The 19,338-nt window shown below is 40.0% G+C and overlaps 1 protein-coding gene across 2 annotated transcripts in view; it reads right to left on the reverse strand.

The window, feature by feature from the left end:
* Positions 1 to 19,338, reverse strand: part of ARHGAP10 (Rho GTPase activating protein 10) — a 337,729-nt gene that overhangs the window by 27,567 nt on the left and 290,824 nt on the right. The gene's annotated exons all lie outside the window — the stretch shown is intronic.

Here is a 19,338-nt window from a genome sequence, read left to right on the forward strand (position 1 = left end):
AGCCTTAATGGCGGCCACAATGACTTCCTGGTCTCTAAGGAGCACAGTCATAAATCAGTGATAACCTCGAAAACAATCCAGAGCAGTGCACCAGTCCTGCAGGGTCCAGCCTCTAATTTTCTAGTCACATGATGGCCCTTTAAGCCACTGCCAATCACCACCCAGTCATAACAAATTCAACAACTTGAAAGGGACCTTATCTTCTGAGCTGGTGTCTTGGATTACAATTTAATAGCCCAATTTATTAAATCCCGGACACAGAGAAACTTCCATTTCCCGGTGAACATTAGGGAGGATGTTCTACAAGAACCAGACCCCTGCAGTGACTGCAGCGGATGACTTTAAACCCAAACGAAAATGCATTTCTTAAACAGATTGCATGATTTATTCGTTCACGAAGGACCATTCTGTGAAATGCGTTTGTATCATCTGTACACATGATGGGCTTGGGTGGGAAATGCAGAAGGTAGAAAAGCTCAGAAGAGCAGCCGTGTCCCTCGACTGGTCTCCAGCTGCCATCAACACATCTGAACAGCCCGCACTGAAGCTTGGACCCTTCAGCCAAAGTCACAGTCCCCATTAAGTTGTAACTGCTCCGGGGCAGCAACTTTCTATTAAGACAGCACTGGCTTGGCCTTGATTTTATAAATGCTGGGTCACAAGAGTTGCTCAACAAACTGCCATGGCAGATGACACACAATGGAGAGGGTCACACCCCAGCCACAAACAGCTTCCAGCTGATTAAACCTTCATATTTCCTCAGTCCCAAGTCCCGGAAATAGAGGGTGTATGAACACCAGGAACAGCGAGGAACGTGCCCTCGGAAAACCATCTTAGATGGATTTCAATTCTGCTAATCATGGAGCACAAGAGCAATCCTGGGCTCTGATGAAGCTCGCTCCCAAGATACTAATCTTGAAAATTGACTGTATAAAATAATTCTTACTTAACTCTGACCTAGCTTACAACTAAGGCTAAAAGAATCTTAGAAGTGGAGATCTGGAAAAGCAGAATTCAGGCCAGGAGGAATGAGAGGGGGTGGTGATGGCTGGAAGAAGGCACCCCTTATAGAAGCAGCTAGGGGGATGCATGATCCTGTGCAGAAGACTGCGGTGAGGGAGTTTTCTGAGCTTTTTCTTTCCTAAGTGCATGGTCAGGGAGAGAGAAACAACGGGGTGAGAGGTGAATGTGATCTCTGTGAGGAGGTCTTCTCCCTGGGCAAAGTGGCTCCACAAAGCCTTGCTCTCTCTCCATTCACAAACACACAGCCCAGAAGACCATATGCTTCCTCTTTCAGCGAAGATCCTTTTTCTACTGCCTTTCACCACAAACGTATTTAGCTAACTGGAAGAATTCAGCCCCAAAAAGAAGGGCTCATTTTCAGGCAAATGAACCCAAACCCACGGATAGATCTCTATGATTTCTTTTGGATTGATTTTCGTCCTGGGATACAGTCCACTTTGAAACAAAGGCTGCCTCTCCTCCTGTGCCTGGATAGCTCAATCCATCCAGTTCTTTCCTGTAAATGAGACCGGGAGCTCCAGCCTTCCAGGACCCTTCTGTGTGTTGTTCAGTCATCCTGGGCAACAACTCCCTTCAAAACTAAGAAGGTCTCCTATGTAACCCCAGCACAGAGTCTAACGTAAACTCCTGAACGTTTACCTGCATGACAGCTGCCAATTCAGGGCTTGGCTAGAAGTTGCAAAATATGACCAGCTCTGCAGCAGGACAAGATAACCTCCAGAGTGGGTCACATGCTAGCAGCTTCCTGGCTGCAGGAGACTGGATGTTGGTCCTCTGCTCTCTGGGCTGCAGGCCCTGTCTCTGGGGCAGGGCCTGACACAGCAAAGCAGCAAGTGAGAGTCTGGGCCCAGCTATTCCCTGACTCACTCCTACAAGGAGAAACGTGTCAATGAGAAGCTGCTTTGGGGAAGTGGAGCCCAAGGGTCTAAGGTTCCTTTCAAAAGATACCTGAAAGGTTCTCACAACCATATACACTAGCTCATCATCACCGCCTCCAATCCTGTCCCTAAGCAGACTGACACAGCACAAACTGTCACTCAACATATTAAATCACGTGCTAGTAAGAGGATTTCTCCCTTCCTTCCTGCCAAACAGCAGCAATCTGAGCCCTCAAGTGACAAGAATATTGATACAAGGGCATAGGTTTACACAAAGTGATCACACGAAGAGATCTCTCAGCCTGCTTTCCACGTGCACAAAATTCCTCTCTCTCTCACTGTTCAGGAATGAGCTTATCTACTTGAGAATCACTGCATTTGAGGAAACACTAATATCAGGCACGTAAAGGTTAAATAGTCTAAAATTTTAGTTGACCAAAATTAAATGACTTCCTTTTAACTAGTAGGAAAATAATAAAGCTTTAAAAAATTCTATGTTTGACAATATCAGGAATAAAGATTTTAAATCCTATGAAACTAATTTGTACTTGAGAACTACAGTCCGACACCCTCGTCATTTTTCACCTTTCATTTCTCCAGAGAGTCACACAACCACTTTCCCTAGGTGCTACCCTTCAACAGGCATCTCCAGACTCATCACCTGCGAGTAACAGGGTTGATCCGAGTACGCGAACAAAAGTGGTGCTGAAGGGCTTTTGTGATGAACAGACTCCAAGATGAGAAACTCACTAGAATACTAGAAACTCACTAGAAACTCACTAGAATACAACTACCACATTCCTCACAACACCCAGCTTAATTCCCACCTCCTCCATAATCTCTTGCCAACCACCTTTTCTGCTTGTTCTCCTTTCTGACGACGGCAGGCAAGCAGAAGTCAAGTTTACATTACACTGTCAATGCTTTCATGACCTGATTTTAGCTCCCCACCTCCGTTATGCATCTTTTTTTTTTTTAATTTTTTTGCAGTACGCAGGCCTCTCACTGTTGTGGCCTCTCCCGTTGCAGAGCACAGGCTCCGGATGCGCAGGCTCAGTGGCCATGGCTCACGGGCCTAGCCGCTCCACGGCATGTGTGATCTTCCCGGACTGGGGCACGAACCCATGTCCCCTGCATCGGCAGGCAGACTCTCAACCACTGCGCCAACAGGGAAGCCCCGTTATGCATCTTTTGAGGGTGGAGACCATGTCTCATCTTGGTAATCCTTAGAGAACATAATGCAGTGCCAGGCAAATCAGGAGGCTTCAGAAAATACTGGCTGTGGACTCACTGCCACAGAAAAGATCATGAAATTGAAAAGCCAATGCCTCTAGGAATTAAGAAGGAAACAAATCTACAAATCTCAAAGTACTGTTAGAAAATCTGCATGTAGCTTCTGATAATCGTCCTCTCTCCTTTCAAGCCACAAACATCTCTCACCCTCTTTCATCAATTTACTGAGGTTCTACTTATATACTAAGGCACACTGCAGATGCCAAGTTACAAAGGTGAAGAATCAGCCTCTAACCCAAAGGTGCAGAAGACAGTCAGGTAAAGCCAGCACAGCAGAAGGTGGTAGGGTGTCGAGTTTTATATCTCACTAAGGCATCTGGATTTGTGCTACAGGCGTTATTGCAGGACTTAAACAAGGAAGTGATACAGATTCAAGAGATATTCAGGTATTACAGTCATCGGACCTCTGTGAATGGAGGTGAAGGGTGAAAGAGGAACCTACCATGACCCTCAAGTTCTTGCTTTAGGTAACCGGGTGAATGTAGAATTATCCATTGAAATAGGGCATGAAAAACAAGAAGCAAGTTGCATGTGGGAGATAATAAGACCAGCTGTAGACATGTTGGGTTCAAGGGGGTAAGAGATGGAGGGGAAGATGTCCAAAGGAGAGCTGGTTATACAGCCCCAGAGCCCTGGAGAGAGATCTGGGATGATTTTATTGAGAGGCATGTGGGTTGAGTTGAAGTCATAGCACTGGATGGAGAGGGCCAAGGAGAAGATGTAGAAATGGAAGAGAACCCTGGAGGAACTTCAGTGTAAGGAGCAGCCTTCTCCTTACTGACGGTGGTGGTGGTGGTTATTGCTGCTACTACGGTAAACAGAGAGAAGTGTTATCTTACAAGTATTTAGGTTTCCGGCCCAGACATAGATTCACATAAAAAAGGGACCAAAAAAGTATTCACAAGGACATGCCTTTCATGTCAGCTACTGGATTTCACTATTTAGTCTGATTTCTTTATGACCCTGAGTACATGCACATGTGTTTTGTTTTCATGAAAAGACTAAAGCGATCTTCAATGACTGGCAGAAAACTGAGCAGGAAGAGGGAAAAAGAACTTGATAATTCTACCGCAGTTAACAATACACAGGATGTTTATCTATCTATCTATCTATCTATCTATGTATCTATCTATCTATCTATCTATTTATTTATTTATGGCTGCACTGGGTCTCCGTTGCCGTGCACAGGCTTCTCTCTAGTTGTGGCGAGCAGGGGCTACTTTTCATTGCGGTGCACGGGCTTCTCACTGTGGTGGCTTCTCTTGTTGCGGAGAACGGGCTCTAGGCGCGCAGGCTCAGTAGTTGTGGTACACGGGCTTAGTTGCTCTGTGGCATGTGGGATCTTCCCAGATGAGGGCTTGAACCCATGTCTCCTGCATGGGCAGGGAGACTTAACCACTGCACCACCAGGGAAGCCCTATCTCCTATATTTTAATATGCTGATCAACTTTTACTCTAGATAGTTGAACTTTCTTGTTCTGATGATAAGTGCTTCTCTCCACTCACCTTCTGCTCATTTCACTTAAACAGAACCGCTGTTGGAGGGAACGAGGCTTAGAGTTTTCCCTCCCATTTCATTCATTTCTTCTTTGTCCATCTCTCAAATAAACTTCCTAACTGTTATGATGTCAGAGATGGTTCCCTTTGAATCCATTACCTGCTGTTTTCTACTCAGCCTAGAATGTTTGAGTATGAGCTGAAACCATAGGAGGTTTCTGTTATTCATCAGAGATGAACTGTCTCCACTCATAAGGCTGGTCCATGCTCCCCTCTCTCAAATATCCTGGCTTATGAATTAGAAGAAAGAAAGAAAAAGAAAGGGGACAGAAGAGAATAAAGAAAAAGGAAAAAAAAAAAAGAAAAGAAAGAGAGAAGAGAAGAGAAGGGAAGAGAAGAGAAGAGAAGAGAAGAAGATCTAATGAATTAGTTAAACTTCTGACAAACTCCGCAGTTACATATTTGGCTAAATAGAAGACAACAGCAGACTCTCTCTGTGGTTCCACTGGCACAGAAATATGCTTCCCGTCAGAATAATCTTAGATTCTTCTAAATATCAACTAGCTAGTCACTAGGATCAAAGAAAGATTTATTGTTATAAGTGCAGAACAAAGTAACTGTACTTGTAACAACACAGTAACACTTTTACAGAAAAGGCCAATCAGGAAATTTCCAGTCAAGATGGCCATGAAATTTTAAATGGAAACCCACCTCTCCTCTCACATATGCCCAACAACAACAGCAATGAAATGACTTTTAAAATAAATTTGCACTTGAAAACTTGTTTCACATCTCTGTGAAACAGAAACAGAAAGGAAATAGTTTCAGAAGTCAGCGGGAGTACAAGCCAAAGTCTACCAGCTCCACGACTCATCCAAACCAGCAGAACCAACAGACATTTAAATCCTGTGGTATCCTTAGGTCAATATACCTACAATACACCAGGCATGGTTCAGGGGTAGAACCAGGTCCTCCCCATGTGGAACTAGGGGTTGGGAGACACTCCACACTAAATGGAGGCCCAAAATCTGTGACCAAGTTTCCCACTTGCCTGGAAAGTAGATTTGATAAGCCCACCCACTCCCCTCCCCGGGCTGAGAGTTACGTACAGGAATAATAGCTGGTTCTGAACCAAAGCACCTGGTTCAACCTGGTGAGCACAGTGGTCAAGAGCCGGAGAGGGAGTAGACGAAAGAAGGAAGAGAAGGAGGCTCTAAGTCGTCCCGACGACAGGTACACACACACACACAATCCTCCTTCCCGAGGGACTTATACCTACAGTTTCTAAGAACATAAAGAAAACTAGGATAGTAAACTCAACAACAACAGAAATTCAGCAATTTAGAGATTTGTAACCCAAAAGAGAAGTGAAACTGCCAACATTCAGGTCCCAGAAAAAGAAGTATATTGAGAGGAAGAAATATTTAAAGAAATAATGACCAATTCCTCAAAATTAAAGAATTTCAAAGACCTCAATCTAAAGGACTCAGAGTACCAAACAGACAAATAAAGAAAATACTGCACCTAAGATACCGTATTGCAAACTTTGAGAATATCAAATACAAAGAAAAAAAATAAAAAGCATCCTGACAGAAAGAACAGACCATATTTTTTAAAAAGACCCAGAGTGACATCAGAGTTCTCAACAGCAAAACTGAATTCAGAACAATATTGAAGTAACATTTTTAAAGTATTGAAGGACAAGAATTTTGAGCACAGAACTGTATATTCAAACTGCCAAACTGCCTATCAAATTCACTGAGGGTGTAATAAACATATTAGACTTTAAAAACACCCAAGGTTTGCCACATAAAGAACTATAATGATAACACTCCCAAAACACAGTTTTCAAGTATTTAAATAAAAGAAGCAATATGAGATTTTCAATGTCTATCATTGTCTTCTAAAAACTCTAGGACAAAAGAAACGGGGGAAAAAATAACCAAAATGATCCAGAACCTAGAATCTAGAAAATATCAATATAGTGGGGGGTGGGTAGCCCAAAAAGGAAATGAGAGTCCATTGGATATTTATCTTATTAGAGATGGAGGCAGAAACATAGTTGAGTTTAAGAAGCCAACAGATAAATAAGCTTATAAATCTCAAAATAAGGCAACCACCTTAGAAACAAAAACAGGATATACATTATCAGAAACAGCAGAACATTTGCTTTTGTAAAGAGAAAGGAGGAAAGAAAACAAAAAGGTATCAAAATTCATTATTAAATAAAAATTATAAAATGACAGAAATCCTAACATAATGGTAATCATAATATACATAAATGGATTAAACTCATCAATTAAAAGACAGTGATTCTCCAAATATATCTTCCAAATTCAATAATATGTTGACTACAAGAAACATGCTTACAACAAAAAGACAAAGCAAGGCTGGAAATTCAAAAAAATCAAGCTATACTAGGCAAATATAAATCAAAGTACACAACGATCTTAATAAACTACATGAGAGATAAAGAGGGTCATTTTATACTGATAAAAGGACAAGATGATGGAGTAAGCACCTAATGATACAGCCTCAAGCAATATATAGAACTGTAAGGAAAAACAGAAAAATCAACTATCATTATTGGAGACTTTAACACACTCCTCTCAGACAGTGCTATATCAGGCAGGGAGAGAGAGAAATATCTGTAATCAACAATACAAAGCTACTCTATTTTTTTAGAGACACACACACCTTGAAATAACAGAGGATAAATATTCTTCAAAACAAATGTTTTTTTAAGGATTTTATTTTATTTTATTTTTTTGGCCACACCATGAGGCTTGTGAGATCTTAGTTCCCCGATCAGGGCTCAAACCTGGGCCCTCAGCAGTGAAAGTGCAGAGTCTTAACCACTGGACCGCCGAAGAATTCTTAAGGAAATGTTTTGAAGGATGGATATTACACATCCTCTCTTCTCAGACCAAAATTACAAAATATTTAGAACTTAGTAAACGAAAGGATAGATTTTACCATTTCAATATGCTAGTAAGCTAAATATGGTTAAAAAGAAAATCATAATGGAAATTAAGAAAGATTTAGAACTCGACGATAAAGACATTTCATGTCAAAATTTGTGAAACATGGCACAACAGTACCAAAGAAAACTTTATAGCTCTAAAATATTGATTAGGAAACAAGATTCAGAACATTTTCTATGCCATATTTAAACAGACAATTTCCCTAAATAGTGACAGTCAAAGGGTCATCATGACTGTTTAAATATTCACATTACATGTAGTGAGGGAAAACTCTCAAAACTAGAATTTACTAAAATATATTTGATTTCTTTTATATTTTAGTGTGCTCACTCAACAGGGATTACTTGTATACTATGATTAGTGTACACAGGCTATTCCATCAAGTGAAAAGCTAATATTCTTAACTATCATTTTTATTATCGATTGGTATTAACACTTTCTGGGGGAAAAAATCTCCAAAATCACAGTGAAAATCGACTAGAAAATGTGACCAGACGTATAAAAACTCACTACCTGAGTACAAAGAAATAAATCTCAAGGCTAAACATGACCTAGTTTACTTTTGAGGGTGGCTTCAGGCAAAACTAGGTAGATTCTTTCCCCAGCAGGGGGCAAAAAAGCTGATGTGGTGACATTTACCTTAGCCCCCTCCTCCCCTTGTGCCTGGATTCATTCTCCTGTCATTCTGCACTATAATTATCCTCCTGTCATTCTGCATTTTCTATCTTTTAAACAGGGCTGCCCAATAATAACCAATAATGTCTTGCTTAGAGTATTTCAATTTCTTCTTCGCCCACTTGGTGTGTCTGTTCTCATGATGCTACGTCCAAGGAAGACTCAAGCACCAAAAACTGAGGCTTAATGTCTGAAGCTGAAGAGGGCACAGCATGTAGGGAACTGAGAAAGGCTATCCTCAAGGAGAACATGTCTGGGTACAAGTCACAGTCGTAGACAGACTAATAGCTGTGGGAATGAAAGTGGTGGGAAGAGGCTGAAATGGGAAGAGGCTGATGAAATGCCACAGGAAGAGGAGAGTTTTGTTTGTTTTCTAACTTATATAAGCCTGTTCAAAATATAACCTTTGAACTAAGCAGAAAATATTTAGGCTGCCCTAGTTTCCATCATGTGGCAGATATTATGACATCAATAAAATCTCCTTCGAGGCATAGTGGTCTTTCTTCCTAAGGTCACCCAGGACACACAGCATACTGAAAAGGAGAAGGGTGCCTACCATCAAGAACAGTACTCCCAAACTCATTTCAAAGACACTCTGACGTAACTGCTACTCTGCTAAAATAAAGTCAGAATTGCTATATTTCATCATGTCAAAAACTAGTTTCTAATGCTGCACTGACTAGTGTAAATTAGAATAAACCAAAATTTATGTTTTCCCTCCCCCTGCTCAATATGCAATTGGACTTGATGTTGTATATAAAACCTGATGCTGAACAATAAATATGGAAGTGACCTCTATAAATAAAGCTAAATCTGTCTAGGAGCTGGTGAGACGCTTCAACATATGAAACAGTAGAAGGAAAACATTCGCCCACCAATGTTCATAAGGCCAACATAACAGATGGGATGGGTGCCAACGGTGGCAGTTTAAGGTTGATAGAGATCAAAGGACATAGCTACCATCCATTCTTTAATGACCCTGTGTACAGGAAAAGTAGCATGGACTAAGCGGTGCTGGTCCCTGAAATGCAGTTAATACAAGTCAAAGTATACTACTTAACTCATGAGAAATGAGACATCATAGAACTGTCATACCGCACTGGAACACTAACCCATCTAGGAGAGCATTCTACTTTTTAACAAGGACACTCAAGAACACTTGAGTCCTCCGTAGCCTCACTCTTCCTACCTAAGTCTTAGAAGTACATCATAATGTCTTCTTGCTTTCAAATTACTGGGTGAGACTGTTCTAGTCAATTAAACATTCAAGGGTTCCAATGCTAAGTAAAGGAGCATGACTTGCACAACAGCTTATCCCTCACTACTGCTCCAAAGGGAGGATTACAGTTCTGTCCAGTATTTTGTTCTTGCATCTGGTCCTTAGCGCTAGCATCCCCATATTTACTGGCCTGCAGATACCAGTGTGACCAGATACCCAAATTTATTGAGACCCAGGAAAACAGGAAAAGGCTACATTCCAACAACATACAAAGACAGCCTGTCCTGCCTAGCTGGATTATCTAAGACTAGTTTTGTCCAAGTAGCCCACTCTTTGGCTAGTAAAAAAACAAAAAAGTGAACAGGCCTGTTTCTTCATAGCATACTTAGATACTCACCCAGAACCTCATGGAGTCCTATGCGCTTCTCGAACTAGAAGCTGCAGTATACACACGGAATGACTCACAACAGAAAAGTCTGTGAGCAGCATGGCTGAGAAGGGTCAGGATCAGATCCCAAACCCCACTAACACCTAACCAGCCAAAGAAAACCCAGCACTGCCTTCATAGCTTTCCATATGCTAGTCTACTTCAACTAAAATGGCCAAGGAATTGAGAGAACTTGCATTATTGTATACAGATAAGGTCTATAGAGAGAAAAAGAAGTCACCCCCCCAAAAAAAAGAGGAATCCAAAGCAAGACAAAAGGTAAGCTGATATATTTTTCAGGCCAGATATTTATTCTTATCCTTCTAAAAACATAAGCCAAAAGAGTTCTATCATATTATCTTGTACATTAGTTTGTACGTACACACACACACACACACACACACAGGCAATTCCTTTCTTTAATTAGAATAATAAAGATAGGTTAGGAGACTCAACGTTTGACTTTAAAATTGAACTTTTAAAATTGCTAATGTAATTGGGTATCTTTCTTTAAAAAAACCAAATCCAACCCTTCCATTCAAAGGGAATTCTTCTTTGCTGTCCACAGAGCAGTAGGTAGTAAATGACTATGAAGAGAAAACAGTTTAGATTCTTTGGTCAGAAAATCTTCCATTAGGGAAACAAAGGGGAGGGGGGGTGTAAGAAATTAACCCTGCCAACTGCCCATTAAGGAAAGAACGCTAATTGTATTTCTCAGCAGTGAAAGGTGCACTGAGAGACCAGTTATAATTGCCAAGTGGAAGGAAAGGTTCCTAAAGTCCCACTGACCCCAATTCTCAGCTCTGCTGCAAGTTAAAGCAATGTCATGCTGGGGGCGGTAGGGCAAGATGTCCCAGTTCCTCTCATTTCATTTGGCCTCATCAAACAAGACAAACCATAATGGGAACCATGATAAAGCTAAATAACATGCAGGTTAATGACAGTCAGTGGCTAGCTAAGAATAATTCCCTTGGGTAATATAATTTCTTTATCTGAAATCATATCTAGGAAAGGGAAATGTGACTCTCAATGAAATAACCTCCCACCCCCAGTCCCCAAAGTCCAAAAAACAAAAGCACACATAGATATGCATCCCCCCCCAGAAAACTGAATAAGAGAGAAGTCAACTCCTAAACTATAAGTTAAACTGTCACAGTAAGGCATGAAAAGATGTCATGAAATTGCCATACAATTATAAAGCAGATTTTATTTCTACTGTCTGAAGATATTAAAAATTAAGCATAACGCCTGCCTGAAAAGCTACCGAATGGCTAAGACGTGCCAAAACTGTATGCTAGGAAACGCTGATGAGGAAATCACCTGTATTCTAATCGCATGACATAAAACACAGACCCCATTATAACATTACAGCAGCAGCTAACAGGCATTAGGTTACAACTCCAGGAACCACCTCTGCTACTTACTTACAAGGTCAATGGAAGGCTGTAGCAATTCAACTACAAAGTGAATAAGGCCAGTTCAGCTGCAATGTCAATAGAAGTCAAAGCAAATTGCTTTACTCTGTAAAGCAGAGAGCATTTTTATATCATAATCACAGTCCAGAGGCACTATTTACAGACTGAGATTTCTGCCTATATAAACAAAAAATATAACCACCATCTACGATTATCCTTAGGAACCAAAAAGTAATCAGATACTGAATCAAGCTGTCTTGCATAAACTTCTGAGGAAGGCTGACATTTTGACAGCTCAGGAAATTTAGAGCAGTGTGTTCAGAACACACTGCAGTCCAGCTGAGAAAGGAGGGTTGTTGGACTCCTACCTACTTACCTATCCCCCTCCCCCATCACATCATTCTTTTCACCTGAACAATGTAAATTATTATCCATTGCCAGTTTAAGGTAGCAACCAATAAACTTATTAAGCTGGACAAAAATAACCAAAAACAAAAGATGAAGTACATTTTCTTGGAAAGTATACCACATAGGAAAATATATTTGAAGCCCTCTATCTTACACATCAGGCCCTCAGGAAAATCTAAGCTAAAATTGAGTATTCACTAAATATTGGGTGGTTTACAGCCATTAACTCATTTGTTCTTGGCAAAAGCCATGTGGAAGTTTACTGACCCAAACTCATGAGGCTTCAAAGGGGAATTTGCCTAGGTCATATAAGACAGTAAGAAGAGAACAGGGATTCAAATCCACGTTAGGTTAAATCCAAATGTAACCACAAATAATTCTACCATTCAATAAAACTCTTTGTGGCCTAAGTATTTCCAGTGATAGTGATCCCCAAAATGCTAGGACAATGTGACTTTGAGAGCAGCCCAGGTAGAAGGTGAAAGATGCATTAAATCCAACAGGAAAACACTAAGCGGCGACAGCTCCCATTCTCATTGTACTGCCAGTGAAATTTCTCTAGGTCAACTCATGCTAGCGGGACTCCATATGCTTCTTTTCTTGGGCTCTGCTCCATTCTTTGTACTTCAAAATCTTCAACTTATACCCAACACGCCCAATAACAAGCACAACTTGCATCAGTTTTAGGCTGAAACAGTTGTAACTTAAATACACATACTTGTATGCAGGATGCATGTGTGTGTATGTGTATTTATATGTGTATACATGTACACGTATATAACAAGGAAAAAGAAATACAGATACGTTTAAAGAAGAAAATCATCATTCACTTCCTAAGGAAAACCACTGTCATAACTGATTAATATTCTTCCAGATTTATTTCTATGCTTATACTTTTATGCACATAGTTTTCCCTTTAGAAGTGAGGCTATTCTGAAATTCTGTTTTATAACTTACTTGAGTCATTCAAAATCACACCATATGTATTATTTCTGTGGACACATTTCTGTGATCCTTGGAAGGCTAGAAGCCTGTGTGTGATTACTGAGGACCTGTACCATCTGCTTGTGTTTGGCTGTAGAACAAGGCCTTTAAGAGGACACCCACACAACAGAACACACAGAATACTATACAGCAGTGAAAAAGGAGAGGGCACTCTCTTTGTATTGATATGAAAACAATAAAAGATATAAAGTTTTTTAAAATATGGTGCACAACTAGCTTTTGAGCACACAGGGGATATATAAAAATCTATATTCATCTCTGCTTATATGTACATGAAGGATTCTAGAAGGAAAAATAAGAAACTATAGATTGAACCAAGTCAAACTGCTGCTATGCAATCAGTTTTGACATAGACAAACAGCAGAGCAGTTTCATGTGATACGACGACCCTCCTAATAACAGTGGCCAGCAATCCGATTTGGAATTTTAACTTTGAAAGGATTTAAGAAACTATAGGTTGAAATGACATGTAAATGAAAAAACATTTGAAATTGCCAATATTAGATAACTTTGGAACTGAGAGCTGGCCCTCTGACATAGCTCAACCTATTAATAGCAGTGGTTACAGATTTGGTTTGTAGGGACTGAGCTGATGGGATTGAATGGAGACTTTTCACCTTACCGCAAGTAACGTAAGACCAGATATTTGTTCATTTAGGTAAATGGGTATATACATCACAATAAAATAAATATAATACTGAAATAAAATGATTGCTTTTCCTTCTCCTGGCCCATAAAAATGAGCGACCCCTTTCTCTTAGAGGACCCATTTTTGTTACAGTGTGTTGTGTCCCAGGTTTAAATCCATCCTCATCTCTGGCCCTTTCTTCTCCTTCATCTCCTTCATCAAAACCATCACTCTGATTCCTTTACAACAAAACTAGCCACTGCTTTTAATGGAAAAACTAAGAATCACTCTTAAAGTTAAAAAACAATAAATCAATGCATTGTTTGAAAGGCACATGACATCTCTGAAAAGACTGGCATGGAGGGCTTCCCTGGTGGCGCAGTGGTTGAGAGTCCACCTGCCGATGCAGGGGACATGGGTTCGTGCCCCGGTCCAGGAAGATCCCACATGCCATGGAGTGGCTGGGCCCATGAGCCATGGCCGCTGAGCCTGCGTGTCCGGAGCCTGTGCTCCGCAACAGGAGAGTCCACAACGGTGAGAGGCCCGCATACCTCAAAAAAAAAAAAAAAAAAAAAAAAAGACTGGCCATGGAAAACTCCAGAGAAGAGAAGACCATTTGCTGAGGCACTTGGGTTTGCACTTGAGCAGAGTGGTAAGGAGCCCATTCTCTGGAATGGGACTGGTTAATCCTGGCTTTGTCACTCACTAGCCGGGAGACTCAGGTGAGCTACTGACCTTCTCTGAGCCTCAGTTTCCCCAATTATAAAATACAGATAATAATACTACCGATAGGATTGTTATGAGGATTACCTAAGTTTAACAAATACTGCTAACAACAGTAGCTGGCATACAGTATGGCATCTGTAACTGTGCACTATTATTACCCTCCAAATTTTGTATCCTGTTCTCACATTAACTGTTAAAATTTTTAAGAAAAAGAGCCCACCTCTAAAATAACTAAGATAATAACCAGAGACTTAAAGAGTCACCATTTCTATTCTGACCCAAAGAGAAAAAGAAAACCACAGCCATCATCACAATTCAAGCTCAAAGACTCATGTTGCTGAGTTCAGAGAACAAATATTAGTACGTGCAAAATGTCAGCCATATGATTCACTGTAATAGGCTTGAAGATTTTTTTTTCCACCCAAGGTTGACATTGGACTCCTTCTAAATACTGCCTAGAAGACACATAAGAATGCCATGCCAAGCAGAATGAGCATTTAGAAGGAACCAGGCTGCAAAGTTGTGACCCAGAGTTCATAAAAGGCAAGGAGAGACAACTAGTTACAGGAGTAGCCTCCACAGTTGACTCAATCTCACATCATTTCTTTTTCCTCAACAGCTGGGAAGGATTAAGTACAAATAAACTGGCCACAGGTCTGTTTGGTTATATTAATTGTAGACAGCACTCTTATCTCCTGGTAATTTTTTTATTATGGTCCATAAGAGTTTTCTGAGTAATAACAATTGCTTGGAATTGGCCACACTGAGATAATACCTTCCCCTTCAAGATTTCTCCTCATCTTCCTAGCTACCAAAGGAAACGTTTCAAATCAGTCACTCCTGACAGCCTTAAAAATTCTATTTCATTCAGGATAAACAATACTTCAGTTGGTTTGAAGAGATGTTTCTTAGACAGCCCGGCTACCTCCTACGTTGTAAGTGTTTCAAAGAGGGCTATAAAGAGAGTGACAGCTGCTTGAATTCAGAACTAGAAATTAAAATAAAAGCTATTAGAAGAGAAGAAAAAACCCACACCACAGGGAGACAAGCTTTAAAGAATTTTTCTCTCTTCTATTCTAGTTACCTGCCATGAACTTTTTTAAGGCGTTAAATAAGACTTCTTTTTCTTCCCCCTCCAGAGAGAGGGGGTAATGTTCATCCCACACAGAAGCATAGTTAAGATTATAGAGGAAGTCATATAAGAAGGTGCCTCGTGCTTTGTCACTAACATTAGGGGGGCTGAGCTTCGAGGAAGCGTCTGGGGATGCCGGTGCAGGGGAAGCAGTGGGCATGATCTATGGGCAGGTCACAACTCAATCACAGCCCTGACATTTCTGGCTGCCTTTTCCAACCCATTGATCTCATCACGGTAAAAGTGAGAAATAATCTGTCAACAGAGCCTGTCACTGGATTCAAGCCCGGTCTTAGATTTAACTTCACAACACAGTAATTCCATGCCAAGGAATCATGACTTTGCTCAGAGGAGGTGGTAAGATGGCTCGGCCTTTGGAAAGTTATTATCCAGAATCTACCCATGAAGCCTCATGCAAAAAAATGGTAAGATTCGAGAGAAGATTACCAAGCATAAGACAAAGATCTGCTTACAGCCGGTTACTTGGGTTGATTATTAACCTCTGCAAGCTAATCAGATATGTCTACAAGGAAATGTCAATAGCTGCAGAAGGTCTCTGAAAATCCACATCAACAATGGTTTTCCAGTGGCTACTCTCTCACATAAGTGTCCTGATACAATTTGAGGGAGGACAGGGTAGTAACAATTCACTTACGAAAACATGCTTTCATGAAGGTCATTTCTTCTTTTTTAATTTTTTTTATTGGAGCACAGTTGATTAACAATGTTATGTTAGTTTCAGGTATACAGCAAAGTGATACATGTATCTATTCTTTTTCAAATTCTTTTCCCATTTAGATTATTACAGAATGTTGAGCAGAGTTGTCTGTGATATACAGTAGGTCCTTCTTGGTTATCTATTTTAAATATAGCCGTGTGTACATGTCAATCCCAAATGCCCAATCTACCCCTCTAAAGATACTCTCTTGGGAACTGAGATTAGAGAGTGCATAGTTGCCGTGACTGTCAGCTCTCCATCCTTGACTTCTACAGAAATAAACATCTTTGAGTATGGTGGGGGCCGCCCATTCTTTACATAAGCCTGTGACTGAATGGATATAAGTCTGTGAGGTAAAGTAGGAGAAAACTGAGCTCTACATTGTTCATAATTATAAGACTAATCTTTCTCTAAGAAGACATAACATTTCAGTCATTACTTAACATTTCTCTGTCCACTGGCTTTCCACATACAGTATTTATACCAAACCTATTTTCTAAACAAGTTACATATAACAATATGTATTGAAGACCCTAACAAGATGAGATGATTTCTTCCTTTTGATGGAAAGATGGTCTAAAGATATATATTTTAAAAAAGCCTCAGGACAAAACTAAGACATAAACACAAGGAAAAGATTTACCTATGAGCCTACAATGTGTCTGATGACATCTGTGTTAATTAGCTGCCTTCATCCTCCACACCTGGTCAGTGGAGAAGTCCCAACAACTTGCTTTAACATTTCTACCAGATATCCATTTTATTTTCAATTCCTAGTGCTGACTCAAGCCCACATCAACCTAAGCTTAAATTACTTAACCAGACTTTTACCATGGCCTTCTTGACTCCTACAAGACAGATTTGTCCCACCCTGATTTTACAGATGGATGCATATCAGGATAGGTTCTTCCTTTAAGAAAGGAGGAAAATGGTCCTGCTTTATTGTTAACCCATCTCCCCTTCGACAGTTGTATTTTCACTTTTTTGCTTATAAAGCTCTGCATCCTCGTCATGTTCTCTACCACACTGTAGGACTACAATAATACATGTTCAACAAAATGTGCTCCAGTTAGCACATCCGGGATCCAAGTGGGAAAGTGCCAACCTAACGATACCCAAGTAAGAACTACCCTAAAATAATATTAAATCCTGCCAATTGGCTTGCAAGATGATTTTGTTTTCAACTCTTTATAAGTCATATCTTTTCTGTTGTCTAAATAAACAAACTGCTATACCACGTACAAAAGAAGACAGGCAAAGAATACCTAATTACCAAAGAAGATACAAATAAAACTAGTCCTGTGAATGTCTAGTTGTGTTTAAAATTAGAGCCAGCATAAAGGAAGAATGGGAGAGCTTAGTCAAAATTCAGATGATAATCTTCTTCTCACTCACCAAACCTTCTTTTAAAATGTTTCTTCTGCCTTGAAGAGAAAATAGCAAAGAATATACCTCATACAGCCTCATGAACTTTCCTTGTATATGGGGACAAACACAACAGTCTCTCTTTATATAAAAAGGTACTAAGGGTCCGGGACCCAGCCCCGTCCACCAGACACTGCACCAGCAGCCACGTTCCCACCACAAGAGGGCACATGCAGCCCACATAGGGGATACTCCCTGAATGCCTGGCTCTGGTGGCCAGTCAGGAATGCACTTCTGAGCCCCACAAGGCATCTCCTAAATAAGGCCATTCCTTCAATTCTGGGAGAGATAGCTGATTTACCTAATACATAGAAACAAACACAAAATGAGGCAAAATGAGGAGACAAGGGAATATGTTCCAACAAAAGAAAAAGACAAAGCCTCAGAAAAGGAACAAAATGAAACAAAGATAAGCAATCTACCTGTCACAGAGTTCAAATTAATAGTCATAAAGGTACTCATTGAACTTGGGAGAAGAATAGATGAACACAGTGAGAACTTCAACAAAGAGACAGAAAATATAAGCAAGTACTGAACAGAAGTTGTAACTGAACTGAAAAATACACTACAGGGGCTCACCAGCAGACTAAATGAGGCAGGAGGATGAATGAGCAAGCTGGAAGAGAAAACAATAGGACTCACCCAGACAGAGCAGCAAAAAGAAAACAAAAATTAAGTGAAGATACCTTAAGGGACCTTTGAGACAACATCAAGAAGAATAATATTTATATTACAGGGGTCCCAGAAGGAGAAGAGGGAGAGAAAGGTCCAGAAAACTTATTTGAAGAAATAGTGGCTGTAAACTTCCCTAATCTGTGGAAGGAAAGAGACATCCAGGCCCAGGAATCCCAAAGAGTTCCAAGCAAGATGAAACCAAAAAGACACACACCAAGACATATTATAATTAAAATGGTAAAAGTTAAGGATAAAGAGACAATGCTAAAAGCAGCAAAAGAAAAACAACTTGTTACATACAAGAAAAACCCCATAAGGCTGTCAGCAAATTTTTCAGCAGAAATTTTACAGTCCAGAAGGGAGTGACACAACATATTCAAAGTGCTGAAAGAAAAAACTTCCAACCAAGAATTCTGTACCCACAAAGTTAGCATTCAGAATTGAAGGAGAGATTAAGAGTTTCCCAGATAAGCTAAAGCTAAAGGAGTTTATCACCACTAAACCAGCCCTACAAGAAATGCTAAAGTGACTTCTTTAAGCTGAAAAGAAATGGCACTAATTAATAATGAGAAAACACATAAAAGTAAAAACATCACTGGAAAAGGTAAATATATAATACAGGTAGTGAAACCACTTAAAATACAAACATGAAGGTTAAAAGACAAAAGTAGTAAACATAACTAAAATTAAAATAATTAGTTAAAAGATGCACAAAATGAGATGTAAAATGTGTCATCAAAGGTATAAAATGTGATGGGGGAGTAAAAAGATAAATTTGGACACATGCCAAAGCTTTAAGAGGTTACCAATTTAAAATGGGCTACTATTTACATAAGATGTTATATGTAAACCTCAATGAAACCACAAGGAATAAAACCTACATTAAACACACAAAAGAAAATGATGAAGGAATGTAAGCATAACACACACACATGTGCGCGCATGCACGCAAAAACCCGCCAAGACACAAAGGAAGCAAGAAAGAGAAGAAAGGAACAGAGAAGAACTACAAAAACAGCCAGGAAACAATTAACATAATGGCAACAAGTACATACCTGTTAATAATTACTTTAAATGTAAATAGACTAAATTTGCCCATCAAAGGCAGAACGGCTGAATGGAGAGAGACTCACTTCAGAAGAAAGGGTACACAGAGACTCAAAGTGAAGGGACTTAAAAAGACATTCCATGCAAATGGAAATGAAAGAAA

This window comes from Mesoplodon mirus (assembly GCF_964341445.2).
Source record: "Mesoplodon mirus genome assembly, chromosome: 2".
Classification (NCBI taxonomy): domain Eukaryota; kingdom Metazoa; phylum Chordata; class Mammalia; order Artiodactyla; family Ziphiidae; genus Mesoplodon; species Mesoplodon mirus.